General features: G+C 42.1%; 1 pseudogene; it reads right to left on the reverse strand.

The window, feature by feature from the left end:
• Window positions 1–2,322: 2,322 nt before the first annotated feature.
• LOC149468360 (uncharacterized) lies at window positions 2,323–3,604 on the reverse strand (annotated as a pseudogene).
• Window positions 3,605–9,726: the final 6,122 nt, after the last annotated feature.

Genomic DNA, 9,726 nt, shown 5'->3' on the forward strand with positions numbered 1-9,726 from the left:
AGTGGTCTATGGTCTAGTTCATCTGTCTGGTCTGGTGGTTGTGTGAAACGTGGCAACACAGACTCCTAGTCTACATGGAATTTTGAGGCCACCCTGGAGGTTAAGGCTGGCGAAGGCCGCAAAATAACCTTATCTGCCAACACTATAATGTCAGGGCAGGAACGCTGGAATGAGCAGGCAGGCCTATGGTACGGTCACGCTGCGACTGACGACAGCCACTACCCACAGACCAGAGTCCCTCAGGGCGCGGAGTCTAAGCCCCAGGCTACCCTTCACCAGGGCCCCTGATGGTGGGGATGGACTTGACGCAGCCTGAGACCAGGTCGCGGCCCCCGAGTGACCCCAGCTGCGATAACGACTGCTGCCAATGGCGTACAGCTGGTGGGAGCTAGATGAGAACACGAGTAGAGTAGTCAGACAGGCCGGGTCAATAACAATGGAGCAGACGGTACTAGACGGTAGGCAAAGAATACTCAGGTCACGGGCCGGGTTCAGCAACGGGAGGTCAGGTAAAGGGTTAACGCAGAGAGTAGTCTTGTCCAAGCCGAGTCGGTTACCAGGAGAGCAATGGGAACAACACAAGAGCTTGCAACAGGGCAACATACAGGACACAAGTGCAGAGCACACTTGCAGACAGCAGGTTTAAATGTGCTCAACCACACCCTTCTGAGGAGGAGCCGCAGAAGCCTGAAGGCATAAAGGTTCCCACCATGCTTTGCAGAAATCCAAGATGGATGCCAGCTCATGGAGATGCACAAGCTCTGAAGAAAGGTAGGACCTTGACATATGCAGAATGGGTCTCTGCAGGATAGGGCTGCTAGCTCCGACACTCTTCTGTAATAGCCATAAGAAAGGTTAACTTGACTGTTAGAAACCATAATTGGCATAAATCTGTTGGAACAAAAGGTGGCAGTACCCCCAAGTCCCAGGCTGGGAAGAAGTTCTTTCTAGGTGGCCTAAGAAATTGTTTTATCAAGGGCTCATCTGCCAGTCTGAGGCCTGTAAATAATGATATTGCTAAAATATGTACCTTGATTGTGTTGTAGGCTAGGCCTTCATCCAGTGCGCATTGTAAAAACTCTAGCACATTTGCGACACATGGAGTAGGTGGAAGAAATTTCCTTTGTTCAGCGAAGGATATACATTATTCCCATATTCTGGAGTATGTAACGTTTGTAGAGTGTCTTCTTGCCTTTAACATCATGAAAGTTACCTCTTCCAAAAGGCCCTGCGACTATAGTCTAAACAATTCAACAGCTATGTCGCAAGTTGCAATATCCCTGGACTGGGGTGAGTCCACTGACCTTGTTTCAGTAAATCTTTCCTCAGGGGCAGAGGTACTGGTGGGGCTGATGCCATCTGTAGGAGCAGTTGTAACCACGGTCTTCGAGGCCAAAATGTCAGAACCAGGATGGCATGGACCTCTTCCTTCTTGATCTCCAACAAGGTCCTCATGATCAGTGGGGCCAGAGGGAAGAGGTATACTAAGGGAAAGCTCCATGGAATATAAAATGCATCCTGTGATATTGCTCTGTTGCCCCTGTAACTTGTGACAAATTTTGGCATTTGTGCCAAACGGATGGCATCCCCCAGTTGGAAAAGATTGGCACCAAGTAACACCTTTGCTGTTGGTGGGGAATCTCCAACTTAGCTGATCCACAATTCAGTTTTGTTTGCCTAGAATATAGGCCACTTTTAAGGCCGCCACATGTCTCTTGGCCCAAGAAAAGATCTGGGTTGTTAGCTGTAATAATGGCAGGCTCTTGGTTCCTCCTTGTCGTAGGTGATGGATGTCTGGTTTTCCGTCATTAGTTTGACTCAGGCTCCATGAATTAAGTTTTCAAAAGCTAATAGGGCTAGGAAGTCTGTCTGCAACTCCAGAAGGTTGGAGTGTCTGGCTTCTGTTGTGTGCCTGGTTGTATTACAGATATAATAGTATACATTGATTCCATCTTGAACCATTTGTAATTGATGAATAGGTTCAGAGATCTCAGGTCCAGGACTGTTCTGAGGTCCCCTGAGGCTTTTTGCACTAAGACGATTGGTGAATAAAAACCCTTCCCTCATTGTTCTGGCGCACCAGCGCAATTGCGTTTTTCTGCTGTAATTCAACTATATAAATATTCGATAAAGCACTCCCTCTTCTTCCAATCTCAAGGTCATTCTGTCTTGGCAAAGATGTTTGGCGGTTTTTCCTGAAAAATGATCTTGTAACCATTTTTTACTGTGCTCTGAACCCATCCATCCACAATATTTTTTGTCCACACCCCCCAAAAGGCTATGAGCCTTGCACCCACTTGGAGGGGTTGGACGGTTATACTGTCAAAAGGATTTCTCATTTTTCTTCACCGTCTGGGCTGCCCTCGACTTTATGCTCCTTAAGAAAGAGCTTTGGGTTCCTCTCCATTGGCCTCTAATGTATTCCTGGCCTGGTCTATATAATCTGGCTTCTCTTGTTCTTCTGAAATCAGCCTGTCCCGAATGAAAAGCCTGCTGTTTCTTTTTATTCCTCTGTGGTAGAAGACCTGATTTTCCTCCCATAACTCGTTTGATGACCTCCTATAGATTCTTGCTGAATAACATCCTGCCATTATATAGGATATTGAAAAGGGCCTGTTTTGACGAGCTATCTGCCACTCAATGACGCAGCCACAGGGTCCTCTTTGCCGTCATTGAGTGAGTCATAAGCATCACTAGCAATTTTACTAGATCTATGGATGCCTCGGCTAGGAATATCCCTGTTAGATTGAGTTCTTCTAATTCTGTAATGATTCCGGTTGCCTCAACTCCTGATCTCAGGGCTGTTTCTACGTTCGTGTCCCACACCTTTCACGCTGTTGAGTTGGAGGCAAGCACCATGGTTGGCTGACAGGCCACAACTGCCATGGAATAGATCCTTCGAAGGTCGGCATCCTCCTATTTATCCATTGGGTCCTTGAACGCAGTGGGAAACTAAAATGGAAAGGACATATGTCTTGCCAGGCGATGTAATACCACGTCTACTCCTGGTGGAGTCTCCCAAAATTCGGTGTCCGAGGTACTAAAAGGGTGAAACCATTTTGGGTATTCGCTTTCTTTTTGAGCTTTTCCCATTCATCCTCAAATAGTTCATGGATCTTCATCATAAAGGGAAACACAGCTCCCTGCCTCTTTAAGTTTGGGAAGTACCTCTTTACTTTTTCCAGGGGCTGAGAGTCCTGTTCCCATTCTATGGCTTCCTTAATTGCCGTAATGTATGGTTCTATCAGTTGGAAATAGAAAAAGTGTTCGGTGAATTCCTCCGCTGCCGATGAGGTCTCAGAGGATATCTCCAACACAAATTGTGGACTTTGTCTACCGGGGTATTTCTGGCTTTTGGTCTGCTTTTGGTGGCACCTGCGCTTGCGACCAGGTATATACTGTCGGCCACCACCTCATGGATATATAATCCTTGATTCTGATGGCTTCCGCTTCTTTGTCTGTGGCCATATTCTTTATGCATTCAGTGTATAAGAATTTTCCATGCGCAACATGCCCAACATAGGCCTTCAGCTGGCCGTCCTTCTACCTTTTTTGGTTCTGCGGCTGTAGATTTACTGCAGACCAGGCTGTCAGGTAAGTGCATTATATGTTTTGGATGCGGCTCAGATATATGTGGAGAGCTTGAACGTTGGCAGAACTTTTATTTCTGTGAATGTCTATTTTTAGGGCTTCTGCTCCTAAAATAAAAGATTAGACACATCATTAATCTGGAGTATGGCACTCTTTTGTTTTTCTTTAGTCCCCTGCAGCCCCCTCCTACCTTTCCGATGACCTTCGTGGCTGTGGCGAGCGCATGGCTAATTGATAAAGAAGAAGATATGTTTTTTAGAAGAAAGGAAAAGAAAAGAATGCTTTTTTTGTTACCGGTCCTTTAAATTGGCCTTCATCTTACCTTGAAATAGAGCATCTGGTAAACAGGGTGGCAGCAAAGCTGGAGGCTCAGTGGAAACTCAGCAGATGAGGAAAATCATACATCACACAGCATGTGTTTCTGTCAGTGGCTTTTAGCACCGCCACCATTGTGGTCTGCACCTTTATACAGAAGTGGTTGCTAGGCAATGCCCCCCAATTCTCCGGTGTTGGCCCCGCCCTCTCCATGACTTCATCACCGGGAACCAGAAAAGGTAGAGAGAGTGGCCGTGCGGCTCCTAGAAGAGCCTGGGACAGGACAGGAACAGATAGAGAAAGGTATTGCCGCACACTTCTCCAGCCACACAAACTTTTATGCTCTTTAAGCACTCTCTGCTCATACTAACATCCCATGAGTTGTAAGTATTGTAGTTATTATCAGAGGTTACCTAATGTCCAAAGGTTATTTCACTTTCAACAAGTTTTTGTTGAAGTTTTATAGGATACATAGCATTACCCATACAAATATATAAAAGTAACCAACATATGGAAGAATTCCTGAATGCATCTGTAAGTCATTGGAGACAATGAAGGTGATTTGAATACAAATCAATGAGTGTTATATGTTGCATACTGTATTTAGAGTATCAATTCAAATTGTATGAACAGAAGAACAAATAAAAAGGGGGGAGGGGGTTAACCATAATCTGGGAGACACTTTTGGACTGAATATGAGAGTTTGTTCCACTGTATAGAGCAGGGGTGGGCAAACCTTTTGACTTGAGGGCCGCAATGGGTTCATATATTGGACCCGGGGGCCGGACCAAGAGTAGATGAATGATGTGTATGTGTCATCCATAGTAAGTATAGTAATATTCCCCCATAGTAAGCATAGTAATTAATCCCCCATATAGTAATTCATCCCCCATAGTAATTCATCCCCCATATAGTAATTCATCCCCCATATAGTAATTCATCCCCCATAGTAATTCATCCCCCATATAGTAATTCATCCCCCATAGTAATTCATCCCCCATATAGTAATTCATCCCCCATAGTAATTCATCCCCCATATAGTAATTCATCCCCCATATAGTAATTCATCCCCCATAGTAATTCATCCCCCATATAGTAATTCATCCCCCATAGTAATTCATCCCCCATATAGTAATTCATCCCCCATAGTAATTCATCCCCCATAGTAATTCATCCCCCATATAGTAATTCATCCCCCATAGTAATTCATCCCCCATATAGTAATTCATCCCCCATATAGTAATTCATCCCCCATAGTAATTCATCCCCCATATAGTAATTCATCCCCCATATAGTATTTCATCCCCCATATAGTAATTCATCCCCCATAGTAATTCATCCCTCATATAGTATTTCATCCCCCATAGTAATTCATCCCCCATAGTAATTCATCCCCCATATAGTAATTCATCCCCCCTATAGTAATTCATCCCCCCTATAGTAATTCATTCCCCATATTAATTCATCCCCCATATTAATTCATCCCTCATATAGTATTTCATCCCCCACAGTACTATTCCCCCCCAAGTAGTAAGCCAAGTCCCCCCTGTGTCAATTCACTTACCTTTGCTCCGCGCGTTCCTCTCGCCGTGTTCCCGCGCCGTTCCGGTCTTCAGGGCGGACTGTGAGAGGAGCCTAGCTCCCCTCACGTTCCTCACGCTGCCCCGCCTACACACATTCTGACAGCCGATGTTTGCCACGCTCCGCGGGCCGGATTAAAAGGTCCGCCGGGCCGTAGTTTGCAAATTGCTGGTATAGAGGATGGTCAAGAAACATAGTAACAAAGGCCTCGAAGGGAAAGGGGGCAAAATAAAAAGAAGAAAGAAGGAAGTAGAACAGAATAGAAAAAGGAAGAAGAGAACAGAAAGAGGACATTGGGGACACTTTGTTCAGGGTTTCAATGCCTATAGCAGTGTATAGCTTGCTGGGAATAAGGAACGGTAAATGTATTGTATCCATGGGGCCCAGGTTTTTAGGAATTTCTTGTGTGTATCTAGGAGAATGCTAGTAAGTTTTTAATTAATAGAGAAGGTATCTATGTGGCGATGTGCATGCGGTGATGCACAAAAGGAGACAAACTGTCATTTCCAAGTTTTTTCGACAGTTTGTTTCACCAGTAGTAAAACACACGTAACCAATTTTAATTGGGATCTTGTAAGACCTAGAAGCTTCAAATGTAAGAGGGCATACCAAGGGTTTCTAGGAAATGGTCAGGTTGGCAATGTTTGTAACAGTTTAAGGACCTTCGTCAAAAATCTGGAAAGCATGGAACACGACTACCATGTATGAAGTGCATAATTTCTCCATGTGAAGAAGTTTCAGAAAGCTTGGTTTAAGGTATTGGGCTGAATATTTAGCAGAACACCAAGAAAGTGTCCTTAATTAATGTTTTTCAGCTTATAACTATTTTTTGTTCGTAAATCAAAAACAACGTCTTTAATATACTGTGGTAGGATTAGAACCACTGTTTAAAAATGGTATACCAATGTGAAAATATTTTTGAGGACCCTAAGCAAAGACCAGGTGCCAACTGGAATTATACATTTATTCACTGGTACGTTGGGAAGAAAACATTAAAAAACAGTCTTCTCTGCTACAATATAACTAGTAATCAGAGCCCATTGAGCATATAGTGTACTTACATCTTCCTATTTAACACCTACAGTATCCCAGCTTTGTATGAGTCGAATGTTAGAGAAGCCCCTTGCGCTACACAAGAGCTAACAAGTGGAACGCCAAGTTGGGAAAGCAAGTGATATATAATTATACTCCATTATTACGGTACATCTAATTGCACTCATTCTAGAACTATTAGCTCCCATATCTGAAAACCATCTACCATTACTTAATTTAATTAAAATTATATACTCTGATGGCATTGCATTCAAGAAGGGGGTGTGAATAAGTTTTAAGTGCTCTTCAACTACATTTTAACATTGTGTGAATTCTGCACAAGCTGCCATTTCTCTCATGGCTCTTTTATCCTCTCTTTAAACAATAAGGTCAAGAGTGTAGCTCCATCAAAATATATTATCATATCTCAATAATGTACATTATACAGAAGTGTTTTAACAAATAGGACATTAAGCACAATGAGCCTTTTTTCTATAACAATATTTTGGCTCCCAGTCCATTGTTTTGAGGTTCTGCATGTAATTGAATTATTTGGCAGTAACAGAGTAATAAAGGAGATATGTATTTGAAAGTTTCAATGTTCCATGTGCTACAAGCTGCAGATGTATCCAGAGTTTTTCAATGTCCTAGTTTATTCCGTCTCCCTGCTATTTATGTTTACTGGCTGTTGTAAAACTGTAGAAAAGTTAAATATGCTTACTCTTCAAAAGATTGATTCCCTGCTCAAGTCATAAAAAATGTTGTTTGGAGCTATGGAGCAATACACGCAATGTGAGATTCAGCAAATTTTTAAGAACACAATGGGAGCATTAAAAACCAACATTGAGACATACTACTTGGGTGTGTAAATAAAAGAAATTAAACAGAGCCTATAGCATGTAAACAAAAATTGAAAATTGAATACTGTAATTATTTCTGTAGCTTGTTCATGAGCATCTGAGCAACTGCTTTTCTTGCCTACCTGCATTGCTAGAGGCATATTAGTATTTAGGGAAATAGATAATCTGGGATATTAATACAGACATAAAGTCTAAAAATAAACCAAGCACAGTCCTTTGGGTTTTTCCACAACAATGCTGAAATGCAATAGAAGGTGCAAAGGATTTTTACATTGTGCAGATAGGGTACGTATTACAGCATTTTACCCCAGCACTTTCAAGTCACATGCCTGGGTAATGCAAGTTCCCAAGACTTTGGATTGACCATGAGTTCAACAGAAACTGTGATTATTCATAATATGAAAAAATGGTCAATTATTATGTTTGTCTCTGTCCATAGCAACACTGCCAATATATTATTTTTTTGGCCTCTGGACTATAGTGATGGGGCTTGGAAGGGCCAATCATGGGGTTTTGCCAATGTGCCTTCCTCCACTAAAATGTAGTGTTCTCAAGAACCTTTATTCATTGTGTGTTGCAACAGATAAGGAGTAGTTATAGAAACTCATAGAAGGCAGGGAAAGTTAAGGCCATAGATACAATGTGATTTCTTTAATGCAGCTACAGGAAGTAAGAAAGAAAATAGCTCAGTTCCCCCATCAATACAGTCAGCCTTAATGGGGCAATCCATCCTGGGGAGCTATTGTGTTCTCCCAGCTGGGAAGCACAGGGTGTGCAGGGGGAGGAACATCCCTTCCAGATGACCACAGTTGTACCCAAGTCATACAACAATCAAACTGGGTACAATCAGCCTGCTGAACCAGTTGAGATTCTAACCATCTATAGCTGGCTTTACAGTAGAATAGGAATGATTTACAGAGTGTTATCAAAGACAGTTATATGCCAGTGGTCATTGCAGGAAGCATTCATATTTATATTAAGATAGTTTACTTTGTACTCTCCTTTAGAAGATTTTGGAGATATCCCAGAATATTTTTTTGGCAGATAGCCTTTGTTTGTATGTCACAGCAACAATGTCAGTTGCTTTTTGCTGCAACATCCCCCCCCCTCCATATTGTTTGGGCGGTGCTTTTTCTTCTTTCATGTTTTAATTGTTTTAATTTTTTCTTTTTTAAAAAGTTAACAATTAGGGGTGTGTTTTAGTAAAAATGTTTATAGACTTGCTAAAATATGTTGGGGCATTTTGTCAACAAAAAGTACACTAAATTATTGTCCGCTTAATTGTTGTTTTTACAGACCATACACATCCTCACCTCACTCCAATATGTTGAGGAGCTGTTTACTTTGGAATAAACTATAATACTGCTTTTGTTTTGAATAAAAGATGGCTGTTTTGCATCCTGTTGACAAAGCAGACTAGCAAAAGTGTTTGAAGACAGTGTATTATTTGTGGTGCTTTTTTTCTATAAATACACTATCCTGTGTTGTTGTTTTCTACATTTAAAAATTGATGTTGGTGGTTCTATTCAAACTGGGGTGTGAGTGCAAATAAATTAAATCTTGGAAAGTACTTAGTACAATATTTGGGGTGCTTTTCTCTGAAAATAAATGATACTATAATGTGGATTTCCACAGTCACAAATGAAGTCCCATTCAGGGGCAGACTGACAACTCATGGGGCCCCCGGGCAATAGGGGATCATGGGGCCCCCGTGTCCTTGCCCAAACTCAAAAAAGCCTATGAAAAAGGTACCAGGGGCATCTCATAGGGCCCCCTACTGACCCCGGCCCTCAGGCAGTGCCCGACTTTCCAAATGGTCAGTCCACCCCTGGTCCTATTCAACCTGTGGGTAGGGCTCTGATACATTAATATTAGTAATGTGTTTACTAAAATATTTGGGGTGTTTTTCTGGGATAAATGTCAATATTATGTTTATTTATAGATTAAAAATCACATTGAAGAATCAGCTTGGGGTGAGGACATTGCTGGATCCCTGGACAGGTAAGTGCCCTAATATTAACAGTCTTCTTTAAATACTTTGCATAAACATTTTTGGGTGGAATTTTTCTGTTAATATATTGCGCTCTGATTTTGATTTCTAGATTTTGCAATGGATGATGGGGGTACTGCTCTAAATATTTATTTATTTCAGGTACTTATATAGCGCCATCAGTGTACGCAGCACTTTACATATAGTACATTCACATCAATCCCTAACCCTCAAGGGGCGTACAATCTAAGGTCCCTAACTCACATTCATACATACACATACTAGGGACAATTTAGACAGGAGCCAATTAACATACCAGCATGTCTTTGGAGTGTGGGAGGAAACCGGAGTACCCGG

This window comes from Staurois parvus, unplaced genomic scaffold (genome assembly GCF_062004578.1).
Source record: "Staurois parvus isolate SC_StPar_1 unplaced genomic scaffold, SC_StPar_1.0 ptg000089l, whole genome shotgun sequence".
Classification (NCBI taxonomy): Eukaryota; Metazoa; Chordata; class Amphibia; order Anura; family Ranidae; genus Staurois; species Staurois parvus.